Below are 9,828 nucleotides of genomic sequence, written 5' to 3'. Positions count from 1 at the left end.
GCCTTTTCGCCACGCACACATGCTTTTATGTATACAAAATGATGGATTCTTCGATACACTTATTACGTAAATACGCATTAAATTAATTAAAGAAAGATTCTAGTGGCTGTTAAATTTACATTGGATTTTAAGAATCCAATGTAAAGTCTTTTGACTGATTTTCATACCCTCCCTGCTTCAGTTTTTGCTTCTTTTTTGCAATTAAATTTTTTTTTTAATAGTCCACAGCTTATTTTTTTGCATTATGAACAAATATCACTGTGTGCTTACAAACAAGTTTAATTGAAACCACACTTACCAAAAAAATACTTCCAAAATCCATGGGTTAGCTCCTCCTGTGTAGATGCTGCTTGATAAAAATTACATGCTACCATTCCTAAACATATTACTTAAATATAGCTTCCGAACTTACTAATGTTGTACAGTTCTTGAATATATAATGTGCTGCAATCTTTTAACTTTCTACTGCGGGATCACCAAACTACAGCCCCCGAGATCTGTTCTTTCGGCCCGCCGCTGCACTGTGCCACGAACGAGATAAAATATAATTATATATATGGAAATATCATAGACTGTAGATGAACTTACTATGTAGAAAAAATCAAAATAAGTGTAAGTAAAAATGCCAAAATTGGTCCAATCTGAGTTTTGCATTTGATAGTAATATAAATTTTAGGAAAATCGGTGAAATGAAAAATTTGGTGGCTTTTTGCTGCTTTGGATATTGGAATGCTTTTTGTGTGAGTACCTGCAATGAAGTTTGTAAGAGAAGCGATTACTGGTTTGCTGCAGCCATCGTGTTTGTGTATTGGTAAATAAATATGTTGGTTTTTCTTTATTTTTATGTATTCGTTATATTGAACAAAATGGTTATGCGACCCGCACTCATTCTCTCGGTTATCTGGCCCACTGTGAAAAAAGTTTGGTGAACCTTGTTCTACTGTGTGGTGTCTTTCGTCTGATTTCTAAACAATTCTGATTCAGTTTTCCTTTATTTAAATTTGCTATTTTTGTTCTGTAGTATCTTTTTGTTTTTTCTTTGCTTTATGAACAAGAATCATTTTCTGTTAAAAACAAAACAGTTGTTCTTGAACAGTGTAATTGGAACTGCATCTGCAAAGGATCACTCCTAAACTCTAGTTCCTTTAGGAGCAAAAACTAAGACGTTCTTTTGATTTTTCATTCTGTCCTATCTGTAGTCTTTGTTGGTGACCTGCAGAGAAAATATTACTGGTCAGTCTTTTTTCTTGCCATACTCTACTTAGGATTGTTGTTGATAGAAATGACACAGTGCTATTTCTAAATGTATTCAGATAATGCTTCTTGAATATATAATGTTCTTTAATGCATGATGCACAATTTGGCAAATTTATGAAATAGAAGCCCTTGAAGTTTAATTTTAATTTTATTTATATAATTACTTCAAGCATATATAGTATAACAATATTGATTTTATGGTATTGGAAATTTGCTTTCATTATATAAAATGTGAAACCTAATGGTCAAGCTGAATTTTTTTAATAAGTGCAATACTGTTTAGGCTTTAACAAGGGAACAAATTGCTAAAGAAAAATTTTAGAAAAGAAACTCAGTTCTGATCCTTACCTCTCCAGTTCTGCCATTTCTTCTACAATATGCTACTTTAATACATACAATAGTTATGATAATTTGCATTACCATGCAGAAATCAATAGCAAGTGATATGTAAAATATCACTTTTTATTATTAATTTATATATACAGTTTGATCAATATTCGGCAGAGGTCTTCTTGGTAATGTGAATTAAATATTCAGTGTTCAAATATATTATCTATATTATAAATAAACTTTTAATGAAATGTCTGCTTTCATGAGAACAAAAATTATTTAATATCCTTTGTTTTCATGGTATATAACTCTATATAGAGAATAGAATCTCTTAAGTACGAAACATTTTAAAATTCAAGTCTGTGAAGCAAATTTGTAAGTTGCAATTACAAAAACTACTGATATTTTTTGTTTGTTTAAAAAAAAAAAAAAAAAGAATTTGCAAATCATGAAAACAAGCATAAAATTTTCAGATTCCAGAGGCAAGATAAGATATATGAAGTATTTCATATACAATTGTAAAACCATTAACTTTGTATATATTTTGAATTGGTTACATTCAAACTATAATGGTTAATGCTGCTGATCTAAAAAAAACTCATTTGAAGACTTGAATATTTGGCATTGACCATTGTTTTAAGTAACTTAAGTTAAACTGTGCCAGGCATTAGTAAAAGTGAATTAGTTTTAACGCTAGACAGGATTCAAAGTGCAATGAATCCCCAAAATACTACTGTTTCTATTCTGTAAAAGGATTTCTTAATATATAGATTTGTTTTTAAATAGTTACAATAAAAATGACCAAATACCAATTACATTTAATTATTAAATAGTAGCATTATTATAGCCCAGTGTAATCTGGCAATTGTTTGGCATTAATCTAAAAATTAAGCTAATGAATGTTTATATTTGTACAATACAATTAATCTTGACATTTAAAATCTAGAGTTCAAAAATGATGTGGGGAGAAGGAACAATTCTAAGTTATAAAGTACTTAATAAATATATACCTATTCCTATGTAGTGACAAACTGTTGATTAACCAAACTCCAATTAATATTTTAGCAATTTGTGTCATAATCATTAATATATGAAATATAACCATATATTTAAAGCATTGATTTTCAACAGGTGTGCAACGAGAGGATCATAGGCATGCTGAAAAAATTTTTGAAGGTTAAATTTTTTCAAAATTAAAACCATAAATTAAAATTAAAATCTTTAAATTGATTATACAAGTTTTTCAATGTTGTAATAAATAAATGTATTCATATTGTAGTAAAAATTATATATGCATAATACCAGTTATTTCATTTCTTTAAATCAAAAATGTATCTATAATCGTCCATACTTAGTTCAAATTATTTAACTTAGAATTAGAAATAGCAGGACATTGGGCTGGTTTCTAAAGGCAAATATCCTGCCACTTTCAAATGCAAATTAAGATTTAATGTTAATTGCTTTTCTTATGTAAATAAAAGTTATTAATTTAAATAGCTATTGTTGTCGTGCTGTTATTTTAAGGAACAACAATACTGTTTTATTTAATTCGAAAAAATATAGACGATAAGAATTAGGATAAGTGGCAAGTAATATGGCAATTGAATGATTACAAACACAACTTTAAATCATTATTTTTTTCCACGTAAAATTGTGCTGCAGAAATTTAACTATAAAAAAGGAACAGTTATCAGTTGGCTCAAATACAATGACTTTTCTTTTAATTTTTGACACTTTCTGCCTATGAGCACTAATAGACTGGCAGGTAGTTAGGACAGACCACCCTTGAAAGATACTTGAGATTACTTTTACCAGTCTGAATTTATGTTTGTGTCCTCAGAGCAATAGCCTGATGCTCTAAGTTGTGGTCACACCTTACAATTTCCAGCCATGCAGGTAACTGCAACCACAATGATTGTTCCCAATAACTAGTGAAGTCCCTTCAAAATCATGCATAACTGTAGTTTCAACTAAAAACAAAAAGCTTGTTCTGCTCACACCGATTGCAAACATGCATCCAATCAGCAAATGCCTTTGTGCCACGCCATATGTTGGTAACTTTGAAAATAGTTATCATCATGGTAGAAAATGAGAGAACCAATACAGCTTTAAAATCAAGACAATATTCCACAGGTATTCATGAGCCTGAATCAGCTGGATTAGTCTTCATATTATTGAAGAAAAGATAAAATAGCATAGTCATAAAGTGAGATAAGCAAAAGTCTTGGCATTGGTTGCAAGTACCATTTTTAGATTTCTGGATTTAAAATGCTGATTTTTTTTAATTTATTAATGACAATATTATTTTAAGTATAGCTAAAGAACTAAGAGAAAAGTACCATCCTTTGCTAATGGCATTCCTGTGCATTTAAAAATAAAATAGAAGATAGCAGATGAAGAGGATATTGGTTTATTATAAGGTACTTGTTTCCAAGTTGCAACTCAAAGAATAATGTAACCATGACAAGACACATGCAATGACACATGCACATGTTTCAGTTGCCTGCACAGCTGGAATTTGCTAGATATGACCACTGCTTTAACCTGCTTGATCATATAGTTTTCCAGATTTACACCTAGTGTGTTTTAAAACCATTGTAGTGTATCAAAATTTTTATGTAAAGTATGAATAGATTAGAATTTCCCTTTCAAAATATTAACATTGGTCCTTCACCATATATCATTTCTTGACAAAAACAGCAAGAGACAGGCAATTGCCAGATAGTATTGTCCATTCATCAAAATGGGGAGTTCCCACACTATTTGCATTTTCATTGGTTCCAATTGGCCCAGAATATTTATTGTGTCCAGGAGAATAATCTAGTCCATTTTGTTTCATTTTATTTCATTTATTTTTTTTCATGTTAGTCACCAGACTTCTCACCTAAACATACAGGATTTTTTTACTGAGCAACTGCTGTTATTACATGCCAGCTATTGATACTTATGTTATTTTCTGGTATGGCATTCTGGCTGAAAAATAGCCCTGTTTATAAGTAACATTACTTTCATTTTTTTAATTCAAAATATTTCAATTAAAATTAATGATATCAATAGAAATTTTTGATAGTGTTATTGTTGAATCTTAAATTATTAATAACAACACTGTGAAATACATTAAGCTCATCAAAGTACTGATCAAATTATATGTAAAAATAATCAAATTTAAATGTCTAGAAAGCTTATTTGCATATATTGATTTTTTTTACTAATTTATACATAGTACTAGGAAAGTGTGCAGTGTTGCTCAGGTTTGTGGAATTGAGAATGAGTGTTAGAAACAATAATCCTAATACAGTAACTAAAATATGCATTTATTGACCTGAGTATTTATAATAATGAAACTGCAAAACATGAAAAATTGCTTGGGCTTGCAGGACAAAGATAAAAGATCATTCTCATTCCATTGCATAACTTTGGTTGGTCCAAATTTCACAAAAGCATTACTGGTGCTCAAACCTATTATTATGAGGTGGTAGTCTAGTTGGTTCTAAGGAGTTTAAAAACTTCACTAGGTACATTCAGCAATGCATTTGGTTTTTAGATGCCAATATTGCTCTTGCATTTTCATTTGTGGTTTATGTAGTTTAAATCAGTATCCAGATCTTCAGGGAATTTGCCATAACTCAGATGCAAAAGTTGTTTAGCAAAATTCTCTGCATATCTATCTATCTCCCAATAGATAAACCCTCATCTAAAGGGACAACTTTTTAACTTGACTCCAGAGTGATAATGCGTTTAGGCAGACATTAAGCTACTCGGTAGGCAGGCAAACCAACAATTAGCATTTATTATTTTTGCCAATAGGTGATGCTACATGTAAAGAATGCAAAATCTACACACTACCCCAATATTTTGGAGTAATGTATGGCTTACTGCCAATTAAGTAATACTCAAATTGATTTGGACCAAACTTTGTACAAGAATAAAGATTTGTATAAAGGACAAACCAACAAGAATTGATTTTTATATATACAATAAAACTTCTCTAAGTTCCATGGAACAGGAAAAACATGAGTTAGAGAACAATAGAGTAAAAAATGTCAATTTTCAATAATTTGGTTTTTTACCTCTTGCATTATTTAAAGAATCTTTTTTTTTTTTTTTTTGTTTTAAACAGCCCATGTAACACCTTTCAGCAAAACATTCAATGTAACTAATGGAATCAAACAGTTTTGCAGGTACTGTGCATCTTGTTGAGATAAAGCAAGAGGACATATCTCTTTGGACTGGAACATTGTCTGAAAATTCCATGGAAATCCAATAATTAAGATCACTTTGGATAGAATAAATATTAAAATTTGAGTTGGAGAAGTTGAAAGTAACATAAATCAGTGTTGGGGGACCATCAGAAACTTTAATTTCTTAACTCGAATTTTCTCAAAGTCAAAGTTGGAGATGTTAAATCCCTATTCTACCATTCCATTTAGATATACCAGTGCTTTGTTTTCTTCAAGTTAAAGAAATAGTGAGTTAGAGAAGTTTTAGCATTTATTATTTTTGCCAACAGATGATGCTACATGTAAAGAATGCAAAATCTACACACTTCTGAGTTATGGCAAATTCATCTGGATACTGATTTAATAACACTTATAGATATTTACAAAATGTATATAACCACTAAATTGGTGTCCTTGCAATAAATTACTCTATTGTGCTAGAACTTTAAAGCCAACTCCCATTAAATGTTGATTTGTTCATGTAAAAAAAGAATAAATTTTAATATCATTAAATATTTTTGAAATTACAACAAAATTTTTATTCTACCAACATTAATTTACTTAAACAGCATGTTTTCAATTATTTATACTTTAAATTGCATTATCCAAAATGTAAAAAAAATTTTTTCCTGTAAAATCCAGTGTCTTGTTTTACACTTGCCATTCACTTGATTGTTCAGTTGTCTCAGTATCAAAAGCCTAGATCCATGTTTCATCACATGTAATGATTTGTTTTAAGAACAATACTCCTTGAGGAAGCATTTCCTTGGCCACTTGAACACATTGTTAAATTTTTTTCCAAAAACAACTTGAGAAGTGACTTGCCACAAGCCCAAATGATCTTTTGAAATTGCTTGATAAGATCCAAATGGATACTGGAACATGTTCAATGTCATCCCTAATTGCTAAACAACGATCATTGAGCACCAAATCTCTGACTCAAACAACATGTTCATCAGTTGATGAACATGTTGTTTGAGTCAGAGATTTGGTCTACCAGAGTGTGGATCATCTTAAACACATTCTCTGTCTTCCTTGAAAATCTTCTACCACTTGAAAACTTGTTTTTGATAGTCTATCATCACCAATCCCTTTTTGAAACATTTCCAACATTTTTGTTGCAGTAATTCCTTTGAAGAAACAAAATTTAATGCTAGTTCTTTGTTCAATTATACTCAACACTTACAAAAATTGCCAGTGCAAAAATCCTTTACACACAAAACAAACATTTATTTGCAAAGGGAAACAGACAATGACATACGGATTGATGCTAGATGTGGATGAATGTCGTACCAAACAAAGAAAAAAGCAACGACAATGCCCTCTTGAATGCCTGCAGTTTAAATGAACCATTCCTGATACATTTTGATCACAGAAGAATTTCATTTTCAAAGGTACTGTACATACATAAAGCAAAAATAAAGTTTGCATTGGGGATATTTTCTAAACTTCAAAAATTCTCTCCTAGCTGAAATTTATGAAGTTAAAAATAGGTTTCTGTAAAAAAAATTTTTGCAAGGTCTATTAATTCTAGTTGACTTGAAAATTTTGTGATAAAACATGTTAGTGAAAACAAACTTCACAAGCCAGATATATATGCATTGGAAGCCATATATGGTCTGAGGGCAATAGATTGCATATCCTGATGTAAGTTTTGAAATAAAATTAAATTGTAAATAACTTAGAATCTATTGTAGATTTTAAAACTAAATTCTTATTATCCAAAAGTAAAAAATTTTTGCTTTCCACTTTTATTTTGTTCTTGTGCAAATCATAAATTTTAGCCAGAAATAGATGAATGCACCATTTTCAATAACATTTTTACTGTTATTATATATATATGTATATATATATACAGGGTGCGGTGCCAAAATCCAGACAAAATTCAATTTCAAATTCCCGCCATTCTGTACCACTGGTAGATGTCGTGTTTGGCGTTCAAATAGCTTGACATGTGTATTAAACCATTTTAACCGTGAAACAGTCGCCATGTTGAAACAAAGTGCTGAGTATAACCGAAGAGCCGCGATTATCGAAAGTATTCGCGCTGGGCGCTCAGCGACAGAAATTATTCGGTTCTTCGGATACCCGAGATCGACTGTTTATGATGTCGTTGCAAAATACAATCAGTCGGAGAAGTCAAATGAAGGTTTTGCAACACTGGCAAGGAAAATTCACTCGAAGGAGTGCATTGTCAGAACCCCTGAAATCATTCAACGGGCTCAGGAGCTGATTTTTGAGGATCCAGGTCAGTCGATCCGAAAATTGTCGTTGGTTGTTGGTGTGAGCGAGAAAACTATGCGTAGAATCGTTGAGGAGGACCTCCGCTACAAGTCTTACACAATTAAAGTGAGACAGATGCTTTCTGAAGCTGCCAGGACAAAGCGAGTTGAACGCTGTAACCTGCTTTTGTGTTCCTTAAAAAACAATGCTGCCGGACGACTCAGATTTTTTTCTGACGAGAAAATTTTTACTGTTGATGCAAAAATCAATCGAAGAAATGACCAATGGCTTGCCCACGACCCAGAAGATGTCCCTGTTATTGCAAAAACAAAATTTCCGGCGAATGTTCATGTGCTAGGTGTTGTGTCCAGTGAGGGTGATGTCATGCCATCATATTTCTTTAACAAAGGGGAAAATGTCACAAAAGATGTTTATTTGCATGCTCTGTCAAATGTAGTGAAGCCATGGATGGAAACTGTGTCATCTGGAAAGCCGTATGTTTTCCAGCAGGATGGTGCGCCCGCCCACACAAGTCATTTGGTGCAAAATTGGTTGTCGGATAACGTCGACATGTTTTGGTCAAAAGAATTCTGGCCTCCCAACAGCCCAGATTTAAATCCTTTGGACTTCTACGTATGGAGCGTAGTTGAAAGGGTCACAAACAAGACCAGACATGCAAACATCACATCGTTGAGAGCTGCTATTGATGCAGCATTCACCAATATCGACCGTGAGACATTAAAGCGCGCATGCTCACGATTCAGACCGAGAATAGAGGCTGTCATTCAAGCAGGAGGGAGCTATATTGAATAAATGTATTCTGTATGACATTGTAAACAATGTGATTTAAAAAAATTTGTAAACCTTTTCGTTTTTTCAATAAGAAATATGTTTGAAAAAAAATGTATAATTTGTCCGGATTTTGGCGCCGCACCCTGTATATATATGCAGGATTTGATTAATGCACAAAATTAATTGCAGCAATTCCTTTTTGTACATGGCAGAAACTTTAATTAACACAGCTTTTAACAGCTGTCTTTACTTAACATAGGTATGTTATTTTCTGAGAAAATGTGTTGGTGAATTTGCTATTTTCATTTATTTAGATGTTAACGTATTATGGGACCATGCTTCCATCATCAGGCCAACAACCAGTAGACATACAATCAAACATGTAGAAAAGTTAGAAATATGTAAAGCGCAAGAAAAAACAGGATGTATTAATCATAGGGACACAGATTCTTTGTCAATTGCATGGAAATCGTTTTATAATGATAAGCAATAATAACATACAATGATGCGGCCATGTATTTTGTTATATAATTTTATTCATTTATTGTATAATATATATGGATAATCTTCATGCACGGTCTATTTGTATTCGCGCATGTGCATTTATTATTTTTCGTATTTAATTCCTTATGTTTCATTTTAGTGTTCTTTTTGTTAATAAGCATTTTAACTGAGGGTGACTGTTAAAAACGATCGAAAATATTCTTATATTATTAAATATTTGCTGAATGATTAAAGGTGCTGTTTTTTTCATATTCATTTATTAAAATAAAAATATTTGTTCTAGCAGGTGGTGAGGTACTGTACTGTACCTCTGTATTTGATTAATGCAATTTTGATATACATAGTAGCTTCAAGGAATACCTGTTAAAATATTATATATATATATATATATAATTACTATTCAATTTATTTTAGATATGGCATTATTTGAATTCTGTATAATTAACAGCAACAGATGTAAATATTGTCTCTGAAAGACTACAATATAATCATTAATCTGGAA

The 9,828-nt window shown here is 31.4% G+C and overlaps 2 long non-coding RNA genes across 2 annotated transcripts; both read left to right on the top strand.

The window, feature by feature from the left end:
* Positions 1 to 97: 97 nt before the first annotated feature.
* On the top strand, positions 98 to 838 carry LOC136985623 (uncharacterized). Its single transcript, XR_010882365.1, has 2 exons — positions 98 to 612; positions 677 to 838. It is a non-coding gene; the product is annotated as an uncharacterized lncRNA (long non-coding RNA).
* Positions 839 to 2,720: 1,882 nt separating this feature from the next.
* On the top strand, positions 2,721 to 9,559 carry LOC136985625 (uncharacterized). Its single transcript, XR_010882366.1, has 2 exons — positions 2,721 to 2,763; positions 9,137 to 9,559. It is a non-coding gene; the product is annotated as an uncharacterized lncRNA (long non-coding RNA).
* The last annotated feature ends 269 nt before the right edge of the window (positions 9,560 to 9,828 follow it).

Source organism: Centruroides vittatus, unplaced genomic scaffold (assembly GCF_030686945.1).
Source record: "Centruroides vittatus isolate TY-2023 unplaced genomic scaffold, ASM3068694v2 contig_974, whole genome shotgun sequence".
Taxonomy (NCBI): Eukaryota; Metazoa; Arthropoda; class Arachnida; order Scorpiones; family Buthidae; genus Centruroides; species Centruroides vittatus.
The sequence above is the reverse complement of the archived record's forward strand: the minus strand, read 5'-3'. Positions and strand labels throughout refer to the sequence as shown.